General features: G+C 37.6%; 1 protein-coding gene across 1 annotated transcript in view; it reads right to left on the bottom strand.

The window, feature by feature from the left end:
- FAM13A (family with sequence similarity 13 member A) overlaps positions 1-16,137 on the bottom strand; it is a gene marked incomplete at both ends in the record, with an annotated part of 316,801 nt that overhangs the window by 200,543 nt on the left and 100,121 nt on the right. The gene's annotated exons all lie outside the window — the stretch shown is intronic.

Below are 16,137 nucleotides of genomic sequence, written 5' to 3'. Positions count from 1 at the left end.
AAAGACACACATCAGCACGGATGTAGCTAATGTTATGAATATATTAAAAATGGTACATAATAGACAACACTTATGTAAAAGTGAAAGTAAAAAAGAATAGTGTTATCAGGATAGAAATATTCAGCCACACAAATAATTGCAACATAATCTTTACTTAAGGATTTCTTAGATAATGAACAAAAAGTATGGCAAACCTCAAGGGAAAATATGAATACTTTCTTGGGGGGAAACAGTTAACATTGAAGCTGAGTGATGGGTACATACAAGTCTATTATGGAAGTCTCTTGTGTTTGTAAAATGTTCCATAATAAAAATAAAAGTTGAAAATAAGTCTGAATGCAGAACACAGAATAAACAGAGCAAAAAAGACAAGTAAGACAAGTTGCAGATTGGAAAAAGATAAATATCTTCTTAGGTAATACATACAGCTGAGAGAGGATTGGAAGTTAGACTATGTAAAGAACTCCTAATAATTTCATAAAGATAGTCCATCCAAATGAAAAAGAGACAAAAGACATGCACTGGGAAACTCAGGAATGAAAACTTCTGAACAATCAGGGATCTTATAACAGGATTCTTATTGAGAAGCCAGCGGAGTGCATTTAATGCACACTGTGCTCATTTTCTGTGGCTACGATAACAAATTACCACAAACTGGGTGGGTTAAAACAGTAAAAAATTATTATCTTCCAGTTCCGAGAGTCCCAAACAGAAAAATCAGTAACACAAAGTAAAATCAAGATGACAGCTGGGCTAGTCCCCCTATGAAAGCTGCAGAAGAATCTGTTCCTTGACTCTCCCCACTTTTCGGTGGCTGCTAGTACCCTTTGGTTGTGGCCACCTCATTCAAGACTTTGACCAAGCCAGAACCTTCAAATTCTTCTCTACTCCCATCTTCACATGAACTTCTCTGAATGTGTGTCTAATCTCCTTCTGCCTCCTTATAAGGATACCTTCACTGCCCATCGGATAATCCAGGATAATTGTTCATTTTAGGACCCATATCTCAATCACATCTGTAGTATTATAGTTTGAATATAGGGTGTTCTTGAAAAAGCTCACATATTAGCAAAAATGTCCAGAAGTGAAATAATTGAATCAGGATTCTAATCTCATCTATGGACAAATTCATTGATGTACTAGTGATTTGAATGGGCTTACTGGGTGGTAAGTGTAGGCAAGTAAGGTGAGCTTGGAGGAAGTAGGTCCCTGGGGATGTGGTCTCAGGGACTGTATCTGTCTCAGGTCTCTTCCTCCTTTTCTTTGCTTTCTGGATGTCCTACATCACATCCGCCCACCATCATGTTTTTGCCTTGGAGCCAGCCAACTATGGGGCTAAAGCCTCTGAAATCATGAGCCAAATAAACTTTTCTTCTTCTAAGCTATTCTTGTTAGGAATTTTGGACATTGTGACCAAAAAAAGCTTTTGATTTTTCTGAGGTTTAAAAAAGTGATTAAAACATGCAGGGACTCACTTTTTCATATAAGGCAACATTTATAGATTATAGCCAGTATGAACTGATGTCTTTGGGGGAAATTATTCAGTCCATTAGACCATCTGCAGGATACACAGCCTTAGATTTCTCCTAATGAGCCTTTGTATGACCCTTTGCTTCTAAAAAAATACAACTTGGCAAAGGTGATTTCACTGCCATGATTATGTTACATCATATATGACTTAGTCTTTGCAGAAGAAAGTGAAAGATTCCCCTTCAGGCCTTGCAGAAATAAGGTACCATGCTGCTAGAGGGTCTGGGAGAGGGTCTGTAATAGCACCAGGTGGCATGTAAAAAAAAAAAAAACAGTGAGAAACTGGGGGTCCTTAGTCATGCAACTTCAAGGAGATAGATTCTGCCAACAAGCTGAATGAGCTTGGAAGCAGACTCTTCCCCAGATAAAGTGCCCAAACTAAAATATACCCAGTTGCGGCTTTGATTTTAGCATTCTGAGACTTAGAGCAGAGGACCCAGCTAAGTGCTGCTCGAACTCCTGACCCACAGAAACCGTGAGATAGCAAATGCTTGCCATTTAAGCCACTAAGTTTGTCACAATTTATTATGAAATAAAAGAAGGTTATAATAGTGTAAGATATCCAAAACTGGGATACTGCTATAACAGTTATGTAGGTGTGGGTGTGGCTTTGGGATTGGCTAGTGGGAGGAGACTGGAACAATTTGGATGGCATCACAGAGAAAGGCTACACTGCCTTGAACAGGTTGTTAGTAGACATCTGGACTTTAAAGACACCACTGGCAAAGGCTCGGCAGGAAGTGAGGAATGCCTATGAACTGAAGCTCTCCAGAGAGGTTGTGCTTGTATTTTGGGAACATCCAGGTGTCAGGATTTTGTTGATTGGAGCTTGAAGAGCTGGCGTAGCGCTGAAAGCCACATAGTAGCAGACTATTTTTAGTCCCTTTTGACAGATAACATATCAGTCTCTCTCTGACCTCACATTTTTGGTGCAACTGGAAAAATGTATACTGACTCTGATGGACTTGGGCCTCTCCTAACCTTAATTCTGGGAATGGGACAACACTGGAATCCTGTAGGGGATTTTCTCACCTTGTTGAAAACAACCTCTGGATCTTGTAGGTGATTTCCTTGCCTTTTTGTATTTGGCCTATTTGATGACCCTGACTACTTTATTTTGGGCCTATAAAAGCTTATGAAATCTCCTTCACAGGAGAACCACGTGCTTGGGGAACTAAGTCCTTTGGGAGATCATGTTGTTGAGTTATGTTCTTGTGGCATGGTCATTCAAGGTGGTTCAGAACAAACTATTTTCTTATATCCTCAAAGCAGAGTTGTTTTCCACTGACCCATGTTTTCAGAAACCGGAGGAAGGGAGATCCTTGTTGTGATGGCAAAAACTTAGGTAAATTGTGTCCTGCAGCTAAGTGGGAAGCTGAACTCATAAGCCATGAGTTTAGGTATATAATTCAAGAGATTTCCAAGCAATTTTATAAAAAAATTTCACATTTTTTTCTTATCACAATATTAAAAGTCAAGAAGAGAGAAAGAAAGAAATCAAGAGAAGACCTTAAGCAGAATAGAAATGGGATTTGATCATAAAAATTCTCAGACTCTTCATATGGCAAAGACATTAGAATGAAGAGATTTGCTGTCAGGAAAACAGTCTCTATAGAAAACTATATTGTTCTTTGCTAAAGCCTAAGAAAAATCAAAAGCTCATATTATTGAGGCACACTAAGGTCCCTATTAAGTGATTAAGGGCATGCCTCACAGACTGACTGTTCTAATCAATCCAGAGAGCTTCTAGGAATTTCAATGCATTGTCCCTCATCCATGTTAGCATGAGCCAGAGATAGAAAAGGGATTGTTTTGCAAAGCCTACAGATATGTCTCTTTTATATTGAAAGTAAAAGCAATAGAAAGTTCATAATTTTGCTTAAGTTTATTGAAACAGACCCACAGACAACTTAGAATAAAGGGACAGAAAGGAGGCTCTTGGGACCTCAAAATTCTATTGACAGGAAGAAAACTGATAAAACTAGTCTCTGCAAAGATGTACTGCCTTTCATTAAAAATAAAGAATGACTCAGAAGGCAGAACCAAAAACAGGGCAAAGTTGAAAGTCATGGAGATATACTCCTAAGTCTCAGAGGCAAGTTCTCAGAAAGAGAAGGGTTATCTATTAAGTACAGAAGCCTCTCCTGTAGTTTTTATGTTTTTCAGTCCAAATGTATTCCCAAGTCTATTAACCATTGCTGGTTTATAGTACATGGCTTGATGTCACTTGGTTCAGGGAAATCCCTTCTGATACACAGGCTCACTCTTCTCTGCAGTAAGTTGACAATTGAAATGCATTTTCTGCTCCTGACTTCCAATCACAAACGTAATGCCTTTTCCATTTTAACTCAGGGCTATCACACAGTATGGCCATAACTTGTGCAGTCTGAGGTGTGGCAGAAAAAATAGCAGGGATTTCTTTTTCCTTCCTTACAGTGTCATGGGGACAAGATTCATTTTTACCATAGATCTTAGCAACCTCAGCATATAATGTTCTGCTTTCCACCCTTTCACTCAAAAGAATCGTGTTACAGCTTCATTTTGGCATATCTGAATTGCCAGCTCCACTACTCTTGAACCTTGGGGATATTATGAAGTAAGATAAGGGTCACTTGAACACAAGCTCTGTGATACCTTAACAATTGATCTGGTAACTGAGACAGCTATTAAGTGACTAACGAGCAGGTAGTGAACACAGCATGGGTACACTGAGTAAAAGGGTGATTTGTGTCCTGGTAGGACAAAGTGGGACGGAGCAGGACAGCAGGAGATTTCATCATGCCACTCAGAATGGCGTGACATGTAAAGCTTATGAATTGGTGATTGGTGATTTTCCTCTGAACATTTCAAACCCTGGTTGACTGTGGGTTCCTGAAACCACAGGAAAAGAAATTATGAATAAAGGGTAACTATTATATAAAGTGTTCAATGTCTTCATCTAAGTCATTAATTTAAAAAGTTTAATAAGTAGGCAAAGAATGATGGGATATTTAATTTATAAATTCTCTTCAGACTGACATCACTTAATTCATCAATGCCTTTCAAATATGACTTGTTCATCCAGGCCTAAAGGTACCTGTGTTATCACTTGATCACACCACCCAGTCCTCTTCACAAGAATTCCATGCAAATATTATGGCCTTAATGTTTTGCTGACATGCTACAACATTCTCCCTATGTAGTTCCTTGCCAAAGCAGGGTGGGGGGAGCCTAATATTTAAAGCAATTACTCAAGGCCAAGTTTAACAATCATTTAAAAAGGTATAAATATGTCTAAATTTGTACTGTCTTGCCTTTGCAGCTATTATGACAGAGCTACATTCATTTATAGAATTTTTATTTCTCTAAAGATAACATTCAATAGTAAAGTTCCTAATGTTTCTTAGAATTAAGGTGAGGTTGCAGACACTAAAATTTCCAGAATTGTTTTTGTACCTGGCCCTGCCCTTGGCAATGTTCACTTTCTTTCTTTCTTTCTTTTTTTTTGTGGTACTGGGATTCCTGGAAGCCCTTCTACCTCTGGGCTACACTCCCAGACCTATTTTTACATTTTTATTTGGAAACAGGGTCTCCTAAGCCAGCGCGTGGCTGGCTTTGAACCTGCGTGATCCTCCTGTCTCTGCCTCCCAAGCGCAGGGATTACAAGCCTGCGCCACCACGCCTGGTGGCAATGTTCACTTTCTTAAGAACTACTGACGGTGCTGTTTCTAGGTATTCAATTTAATGTATGCTAGCATCTATTTTTTCCTGACAGTACAGATTTTTATAAACAATACCTCTTATTAATCCAACTCAGGAGAACTAATAGAACACAACCCTCCATAAATGAAAGCTCTAGACTATTATAGCAACATTACCCAACCATGATTTTCAAATATCTAGACATTTGACATTAAAAAATTAATCATCTGGATGGATAAATAATTTTTAAAAATCAATTGCTGGCTAACTGAATATGTCTCATTGTATTTTACATTCATGTTTTCAAACACAACAGGGAAAAAGTAGTAGCTGATTTTTATTAAAAATATTTTTTTGGTGGTACTGGGGATTGAACCCAGGGGAATTCTACCTCTGAGCTATAGCCCCAGCCCTTTTTATTTATTATTTTTTTGAAATAGAAACTTGCTAGGTTTTTGAAAGTCTTATTACATTATGGAGGCTGTCCCAGAACTTGCAACCCTCTTATCTCAGCCTCCCAAAGTACTGAAATGATGGGCGTGTGCCACCACACCTAGATGATCATTATTCTTAAGGATAATCATTAGCAAACTCACAATGACAAAAATCAGAGAATTTAATTGAGAGACAGCAGCATATGAACACTGGGATAGCATAATCATTTTCAAGGGTTCTCAAAAAACCTGACATATTATATTACAATAAAATCTTTCCTCTTTACATGTCTTATAGAAAACCTGTCAATAATGTAGAGGGAAGGAGAACAAGAGAAAAAAGGGCAGATCAGTTTTTTTTTCTAAAACATGACCAGAATTTAAATAGTGAGAGTGCCGGTGTCTCCAAGATATATATATATATATATATATATATATATATATATATATATATATATATAATGTATATTGTTTGTCAGACAAGAGCTCACTGATTCGGGGTGAGTACAAATGCTTCAATTTTAAACCTGAGTGAAATTTTTCATGATTCCTATTCATTTTAATACAAGAATGCGGCTGATGATCAATCAGCAGATTAACAGTCAACGACTCCATGGTAACAATACTAGAAGAATGGGCAATTCTGTGACAGGCGTCAGCTTGTGTGAAGCGGCGAGACCCAGAAGCAGCGGGGCATCTGTGGAGCTTCACAAAAACTGTGTTAGACGAAGCAGCTAAAACACAGTGAGCAACCCACGTTAGGGAGGCGGGCTGGCGTGGGTGCCGGGCCCTGAGCCGGAGTCCAGGCTGCCTTTGCCCTTCACCTCATCTGCCACCCCGGGCACGGAACCTCACTGGGTACCTTCTCATTTTCAAAATCTGAATTTTGTCCTAACTGACATCTTTTTTTTTTCTTTTTTTTTTTTTTTTGGTGGTACTGGTCATGGAACCCAGGGGCATTCTACCTCCAAGCTACACCTCAGCCCTATTTTTAAAAAATTATTCTTAATTTTGAAACAGGGTCTCACTGAGTTGCAAAGGGCCTCAAAGTAGCTGAGGCTGCTGGCGCATCGCCTAAATGACATCTTGAATCTCTTCCATTTCTGCAGTTCTCCCTATCGTAAGGAACAGGCCGATGGGATGGGATGAGGGATAGAGGACTGATGACTCTAGACTCAGTCCAAGACCTGTCCACTTCAGCCACATATACGCTTGTGGAAACACAACTTCAGATTAGGATCACTAGTCATTTTAAAGCAGGAGGCGAAACCCCATTTTTGTGGTACTGAGGATGGAACCCAGAGGCATTTTACCTCTGAGCTATACTCCCAGCCCTAATTTTTAGTCTCTTTATTTTTAAAACAGGGTCTCACTGAGTTGTGAAGGGCCTCGCTAAGTAGCTGAGGCTGTCCACGAACCCCGATCCTCCAGTCTCTGCCTCCGCAATACTGAGATTACAAGCGTGTGCCATCATGCCCAGATTAAACTAATTGATAAGAGAGAATATCTTGAGGGGATGGGAGGGGGGAAGAAGAAAATTCTCTACAACACACAATGTACTTAAACGTATCAAAGTCAAACACTAAGCCAAAAAGGGAAGGAGGGATGGGGAGGGAATGGGGTGGGAATTGGGTAGGGGTTAAATGGGATGTGTACATGTATGTACACACAAGTTTTTCTTTTTTACCCCAATGTGATGTATGAATATAATGCACCAATAAAAATTTTTTTAAAAAGAGAGAGAATATAAGCCTTAGTCTTCAGTCTAAGTTTTATGCCCTCCCAAAATGATTAGAATCAGTGTATGAGCAGTTTGAATTCCTCAATTAACTTCCAGTCTTATTTTTCATCATTTTTTTCTCCTCAGTACCTGAGAGTCCAAGATACAATATATTTCCAATTTCAGAACTCCACTCATAACCTGTTTTCCTGGATGTCTTTTTCCTCCTTCTTCACATAGCAAATTCTATTTATCTTCCAAGGCTCAACTAAGTTATGCTCCTTTACCCTGTCAGAATTAACTGCTTCTTCTTGATTCTCACAGAATTCATGGAATGTATCGCAGTATTTATTGGATTCTGTGTGGCACCATAATTTTTTATAAAGGTACTTATCTTCACTGCAGGGAATATCTAAAAGGCAGGGAGTCCAAAACTCCTCTTTTGCTTTCAGCAAAGCTTAGTACTATACATGACTTAAAGGGAACTGAAATATTTGCATATTCTTCGAAGCAAAACTCGACCTTTATGGTTCCTTTTCAATTTAATTAAAAAGCTAGTTTTCTCTTTGTGTAGGCATAGGCTATATGCTTATAAAACATAGTACAAAAATATACTCAGTGTCCTTCTCATATGTATCAGAACAGAAAGTTATCAGCAAAACCATCTACACTTGATCTAAACAATCCTTAAAAAGGAACTACTAGAGTGCTTCCAAATAAGTGAAAGAAACATTGGCAAGACATGTCATAGAAATAAATATCAAGAAACATATGGTCTTTACCAAGAGCTGAGCTTGTAATGTTACTAAAAATAAAGACAGGCTTGGGATGTAGCCCGGTGGTAGAGCTGCTTGCCTAGCATGCAAAATGAGGCTGTGAGTTCAATCCCCAGCACTTCAAATCAATCAATCAATGAAAATCTGGGTCCTTTACTGCTGTGGTACCCATACATTTTCAAGTTTCAATGGGGTTACAAAATGGTGACCCTCAAATCAGTAAGAAAACAACCCAGTGTCTCAGAAATAATCTTCTTAAAGCCAAGTGTGGTGGCACACGCTTATAATCCCAGGATTTGGGAGGCTGAGATAAGAGGATCTTGGTTCAAGGACAGCCTCAGCTACTTAGTGAGGGTCTTTGCAATTCAGTGAGAACCTATTTCAAAAAACTAAAGACTAAAAAATAGGGTTGAGGTTGTTGCTTGGAGGTAGAATGTCCTTGGGTTCCATCCCCAGTACCACACACACACAAAAATTAAAAATTAAAAAAAAAACTTCTTAAGAGTTTGAAAATAAAGTGTGTTCATGCCATACGTAGCTTCACAGTATCTAAGACTGATCTAACTATAATCTCACAGGTTTAAAATGTAAAGGAAAAGATGACCCTTATATTCTTATTTTGTTCTGTATTATGTGTGGGTACATACACTTTATTCTAAATTTCTGTCTACTGAATACCTTAGAAAAGTTTAGGTAGTCAACTTAAACTCAAAATTTCAGCTTTGTGCCCCTTTAAAAATTGTGGTAAGAAAATGCATACATTTATCATCTTAACTATCTTTAAATATACAATTTATTAGTAACAATATGTTCACATTTTTGTGAATGAACTTTCCAACCGCTTTTGACCTTGCAAAACTGAAACTCAACAACTTCCCCTCTCTCTTTCCTCATAACCACTATTTTGATTTTTTTTTAATTTACTGTTTTTAGAAACCTAAGTGATATCATATAGCATTTGACTCTTTTGACCAGCTTATTTCACTCAAGGTACATGACATCCTTCTTTTCTATGGCTGAAAAACTTTCCATTGAATGTAAACGCCACATTTTATCAATACATCCACTGATGAACATTTGAACGGCTTCTACCTCTTGGCTATTGTGCCTTGCCTCTTCTTACATGAACAATAACTAGGTTTTTATACAGCAACTAACAGGACAAGAAAGAATGGTAGACCGAACAATGTGTAAATTCTAAAGCTCACCTTTATCCAACAAAAGAGCCAATGACAAAAGCAACATTAGTGAGGCTGTTTATTTTGAAAAAGAGAAGAGAAGAAAATGCTAGACTCCTTGAATTAGTCTGTCTGACCACAGCTAAGCTAAGGTGGATCTTGAGAGAATCCAAAATAAGACAATTTAATTTGGAAACACATACTACCATATGTTGTGCTATATATTGCTATGTTCTTCAGCCAAAGAGCATCATGTATATTTCTAGAAAAGTTAAACACTTTATAATTAGTAAAAATAAAAATGATTGTGTGACCATGAGCTTGTTCTGTTCTTTAGAGAAGCCCAAGTGGAGATGATTATGCTCCAGGGAAAAGACCTTTTTAGCTTCAAAGTAAATCCATCTAGCTGAATTCAGGTACTCCCCAAGTAGTAAATAACTTGTGTTCCAAAAACTCACATTGTAAGTCATCTAGAATACAGATCATATTCTCTCAAAGGAATGAAAAACAAACTAACTAACTAAGCATGGAGTTTAGGTTCTAACGCCTTTCCAAAAATATCAGTTGAATTATTGGACTTATATTTATCCACAATATAAAAAAGACTAGAATAGGAACAAGAGCACATTGTATTGTGTGGAGAATATGCTGTCACAAATTTGTTTGGGATCGTGAAGAAATTATAACAATAGTAACAGAAGGAAAAAGACATTTATTGAGCATTTATTATATGTTGGGCACTAAGCTAAACATTTTGGTTTATGATCTGATTTAATCCTGATGACAGTCCTAGGGGGAAGCACTGTTATCATAATCTCTGTTAAAGATAAGGAAGCAGGACTGGGGGTGTAGCTCAGTGGTGCAGTGCTTGCTAGCATGGCTGATGTCCTGGTTTGATCCCGGCATCATGGAGAGGAGTGAAGAGGGGGAGATAAGAAAACATTATGCAAAAGGAAACAACCAGGCACACGAGACTGCAGATTGCATGGCTCCATTTATGTAGAATATCTAGGAAAGCAAAATTCATAGAACCAGGAAGTAAATTAGTGGTTTCCCTGAGACTAGATTAACTGTAAATGAGTGTGGGTGAGGCCTGCTACCCTGCCTAACAGTCACTTCTCTAGGAAGGTTTTAAAAAACCAAATCCAAACCTAGGCAGTTGGAGCACTAGCTTGTTCCCACTAAACTTCTACCCTTTACTATAGACAGAAGCTGCTGACGCACAGCAAAACGGCTCTGGCAATGTCTTCTCTACGTACACTGGACACTCAAAAAGAAAGAAAACTGTCTCTTGAAATCACAGTTCACACTCTATAGAGTTCCAGAATCAGCCCTCTCAGATTCCAAGTGGTGCTAGCTGGCAATTCAAATGTATGAAAATACCTACACTAAGACAAGTGCAACTGCCTATCTCTTTGCAGAATACAAATTTAAAAATGTTATAGAAAATCCTTTAGAAAAATTAACTGTCAGTTATATATCTTTCACCCTCAGTTTTCTGAAGTTTTTTTTTGTTTTAGTAGACAACACAATTGTCATCATCCTAAGGCATATTTGAATTTTGAGTGAGAAAGGCAGATAATCATTTTTGTTCTGCTTCTGAGAGAGACATAACTAAAGATATGATGAAAAATGATAATTAAGTTCAATTATAAAACAATACAAAGAGTAAAACAGAGGAATAAAAGGCATCCCGTGTTCATGGGTTAGAAGAAAATTATTAAAAATCTCCATACTACCCCAAACAATATTCAAAGTCATTGCAATCTCCATTAAAAATAAAAAAAAACACCATTTTTCACAGAACTAGAAAAACAACCACAGAAGACCCCAAAGAGCCAAGACTATTTGAATGAAGCTGGAGGCATCATATTATCTGGCTTTAGGCCACAGTAACCAAAACAGCATGGTAATGACATAAAAATAGACACCTATACCAATGGTATAGAATAGAGACAAAAAAAAAAAATCTGTGCATCTATAGACAACTGAAAAGTTCAAAACACATACATTGAAGAAAGGATGGCCTCTTCAGTAAGTAGTGCTAGAAAACTGAACATACACATATAGAAGAATGAAACTTGACCCTTATTTCTCACCTTGTATAAAAAACTCAAATTAGATAGAAAGCCTCATGGTAAGACCTGAAACTCCTAAGCTACTAAAAAAAAAAAAAATGTGGGAAACACTCAGACACTGGTACAGGCAACGATCCTCTAGATAGAACACAAAGGTGTAGGAAACTAAAGCAAAAGTTGACAAATGGTAAAAAGTTTCTGCACAACAAAGTGAAAGATAATCTACAGAGTAGGAGGAAACATTTTCTAACTATTCACCTGATAAAGGATTGATATCTAAAATATATATGGAACTAAAAAATTCTTAACATTAAGTCAAGTAACCTAATTTAAAATGGGTAGGCCGGGCGTGGTGGCACACGCTTGTAATCCCCGCGCTTGGGAGGCAGAGACAGGAGGATCGCGCAGGTTCGAAGCCAGCTGTGCGCGCTGGCTTAGGAGACCCTGTTTCCAAAATGAAAATGTAAAAAATAGGTCTGGGAGTGTAGCCCGGAGGTAGAAGGGCTTTCAGGAACCCCAGTACCACCAAAAAAAATAAATAAATAAAAATTAAAAAAAAAATAAAATAAAATGGGTAAATTATATAAACAGATACTTCTCAAAAGAAGAAATTCAAATCACCAATAAACATGCATAAAAATGCTCAATATCATCAGCTATCAGGGAAACAAATCAAAACTATAATGAGATACCATCTCATCCCAGTTATAACCTCTGGTTTCAAAATAAATAAAAGACAAATGTTGGTGAGGTTATGGAGAAAAGGTTTTTCTTTTATTATAGTGCTGGGATTGAACTGGACCTTGTCATACCAGGCAAACACTCTATTGCTGAGCTACATTCCCCGCCCCCAGAACTCTTGCACATTGCTGGTGGGAATGAAATTACGAAGAACAGTATGTAGGTTCCTGAAAACACTAAAAATAGAACTACTCTAAGATCCAGCTACTCCTCTTCTGGGTATATAGACAAAGAAAAGGAAATAATATGCCAGAGAAATACCTGCATGCCCATGTTTATTGTGGCATTATTTTCAATAGCTAAGATGTAGGACCGACCAAGGTACCCAGCAACAAATGAATGAACAGTAAAATCCTGTCATTTTCAGCAAGATGGGTGGAATTGGAGGACATTATATTATGTGAAATAAGCCAGATACAAAGAGATGTGTCCTGCATGGTCTGATATATGGAAACTAAAACAAAATAAAAAAACATTTGACCTGAAAGTAGAATAGTGAGTATTTGGCCAGGTATGGTGGTATACTCCTGTAATCTTGGTACTTGCAAGGCTGAGACAGGAGAATCACAGGTTTGAGGCCACCCTCAGCAACTTAGCAAAATTCTCAGTAACCTAGTGAGACCCTGTTTCAAAACAAAAAATAAGATTAAAAAAAAGGGCTGAGGTTATAGCTCACAGGTAGAATGCCCTTGAGTTCTATCTCCACAGTGAATACTCAAGACTGGGAAGTTTGAGGGGATAGGAATGTAAACAAAGGGAGGTTGAATTTGATCACTGCACAATACATGCATGTATGAAAATATCACATTAACTCTACTAATATATATAGCTAATGCATGTTAGTAAAAATAGCATAATAAAAATTTTAAAACTACAATTATTTTATTTTTTGGTGGTATCAGGGATGGAATCCAGGGACTTTCTACCTCCAGACTACACCCCCAGACCTACCTTAGATTTTATTTGGAAAGAGGGTCTCACAAGTTGTTGAGAGCCTCACTAAGTGGCTGAGGCTGGCTTCGATCCTGTGTGATCCTCCTGTCTCAGCCTCCCAGGTGCTGGGATTACAAGCATGTGCCACCACGCCCGGTTAAAACTACAATTATATTACATAGCATTTTGTTTATATACTTGAGGGATCAAACTATTATTTGGTGCTAAAATTTACAAATAATATGGCAAGATATGTATATCATTTGCAACATCCTGTAGCACATTATAAATATTTCAGACTTACAGATACCCACCTCCCCTAATATGTACAAGTGGTAAGTAGGTCAGATGATGGGTGTGCCACCAAAAAAGTGAATACTTAATGTGAACTGTTTGGTGTACAGTACACTCCTCGGGCGGGTCTCATTAAACAATAGTGCAATGCAAAAGAGAAACTGTAAACAACTTCCCATGTGCCAAAAAACTCCTCAGGTTTGACATCCATTCAACACAAACAAAAACTTCCTCAACAGTCAACAAGAAATTAAAATACTTGTGATCTGCCTAGTTAAGTTGGGCAACAGGACCCAGTGATTGTGTAGATTTGCATATTTTTAATAAGACTGAGAACAACCAGAACAGTTCATTCAATGTTTATGTAAACAGTAGACTCAATTCAATCCACCAAATATTTACCAAATATCTAGTATTTTCTTTGCTGGTGGGAAGTGCTTCAGAGAATACCAAGAGTAAGGGCAAGTGAGCACCTGCCCTAGAGAATTATATTATAGGGAGGAAAGTAGAAAAAATATATAATTAGTAAACTACTTCCATAAGAAAGGCACAGACTAGTGCAAAGTAGGCCACAAGGATTAGGAAACATTCTGAAAATGGGGGTGTTTTGTCCATTGTTTGATGGTCAAGGAAAGGCCTCTCAGGGCAGATGGTATTTGATCAGAACTTTAAGACTGACAAATACGATCTTCAAGGGTTTCTTTGCAGAGAGCAACATGGAGGAGGTTTAGTGAGTCATCAGACCAGCCCATCTCCTCTTTTCAGTAAGATGAAACATGTAACAGAAAATCTCAGAGATGTACCTAAATTTTGGTATTAGTCTTCTTCCTACTTCTTGTGATGTATGGCTGAGGAGCCACGTCATACAATTCTACATCTTTCACATAGTCTTTCATTTTATAATTAAGCAAGAAAGACTGGGGCACTTAAACCCTGCCCTATAGTTTAGGGGAAAGGTGCTATAATTTATGCATATATAACATTCCTAATCTTATATTCAATATACTTCACCTTTGGTGAGAAGAATCAGGAGAAACATAAAAAGAAAAGACACTAACAGATTATTTGTGAACCCCAATGTGATCCAAAGTAGACTGGGTTCATTTCCTGTATACACAATACCCCTAACTCCAGAATATTCCTTTATCAAAAAGGATAGCCTAAATTTCTCTCTCAATTAAACCAAATATTCTTTATTTTACAAAGGTCAGATATTGGAGCAAAATCAAAAGTAAATATCAATTCATCCAGAAAATAATGAAGAAAAATTGTTACAATGCTGTGGGTACCTAAATCACTAGAAAGGAAGCTAAATACAGATGCTTCCAACTTAAGATGGGTTTATCAGGATGTGATGCCATCATAAATTGAAAATATTGTAAGCTGAAAATGCATTCACTATCCTAATCTAATGAACATTATAGCTCATCAGTACTCGGCACTGTGGAGTGCTTCCCCTCCTGTGCTCATGGCTGATGGGGGTCTGCTGTTCACTGCTGCTTTCCAGCTTCCTAGGGTGTGGTGCTCGCATTGCTAAACCAGGGAAAGCTCAAAATTCAAATGTGGTTTTACTGAATGCATCCTTTTTGCACTACTTATTAAAAAATTAGAAAATTGTGAGTTGATCTAATATAAGTCAAGTGTTTTCTAAGGTGTCATTTGTTGACATTTAATCTCCACTGTGAGTAGCAAGAAGGTAGAAAGTTCATCTGACTGTGGTGTTTAAAGGTTGGGCTTGAGCAGTGATTAGGATTAGATAAGGTCTTCAGAGTTGATCCCTCATTATTGGTTCCCGGTGGCTTTATAAGAAGAAAGAAAGAGAGAGAGAGAGAGAGAGAGAGAGAGAGAGAGAGAGAGAGAGAGAGAGAGACCAGAAGACACATACACACATATAAATGCTCTCATTCTCTTGCCATGAGATGCCCAACACAGCCTCAGAACTCTACTTACAAAAAGGTCATCACCAGATAAGGCCCCTGCCCTTGGGCCAGAATCATGAGCCAAAATAAACCCCTTTTCTTCACAACTTACCCAGTCTGTGGGTTATGTTATTAGCAAAAAAAAAAAAAAAAAAAAAAAAGAGTAAAATAGTTGTGGTTAAAAAAAAACATAAATTTACCATTTTAGCTATTTCTAAGTGTAATATTGAGTATACTCACATTGTTGTACACAGACCTGCAGAACATTTTTTCCCTGCAGAGCATGTTCATCTTGAGAAACTTCAACTCTATGCCATTAAACACCTCTCCTGTTCTCCCTTGGAAACCATCATTCTACTTTCTATTTGACTACGTTAGATATGTAAGTGGAGTCATACAGTACCCGCCTTCTTGACACTAGCTTAGTTTACTTAGCATAAGGTCCTTGAGTTTGCTCATACTATAACATGTGAAATAATTTTCTCTCTTTTTAGGGCTGAATCATATTCCCTTGGCATGTACACACCACATTTGTTTATCCATTTATCCTGCAATGGACACTTATGCTATTGCTGCTTCTTTTATGAACACTGGAGTGCAAATCTCTTTGAGACTCTACTTTCAACTAAATTGGAGCTTCAGATAGTAATTTTATTCTGAATTTTTTTGTGGAACTATGTGGAGATACTTAATGTACTTTTTGACTGCTGATGTGGCTTTCAAACTGGACTCCCATGATTAAATTCTAATTAAACAGAGTATTAGTACAGTATATATTAATTTTGGATAACTGATTTTCCTCAAATAATTAAATAGTAGGCTCTGTTCTTCATTTTCCTGGAGAGTTAGAAAC

This window comes from Muscardinus avellanarius (genome assembly GCF_963383645.1).
Source record: "Muscardinus avellanarius genome assembly, chromosome: 6".
NCBI classification, from domain to species: domain Eukaryota; kingdom Metazoa; phylum Chordata; class Mammalia; order Rodentia; family Gliridae; genus Muscardinus; species Muscardinus avellanarius.
This window is presented reverse-complemented; position numbering and strand designations above follow the sequence as displayed.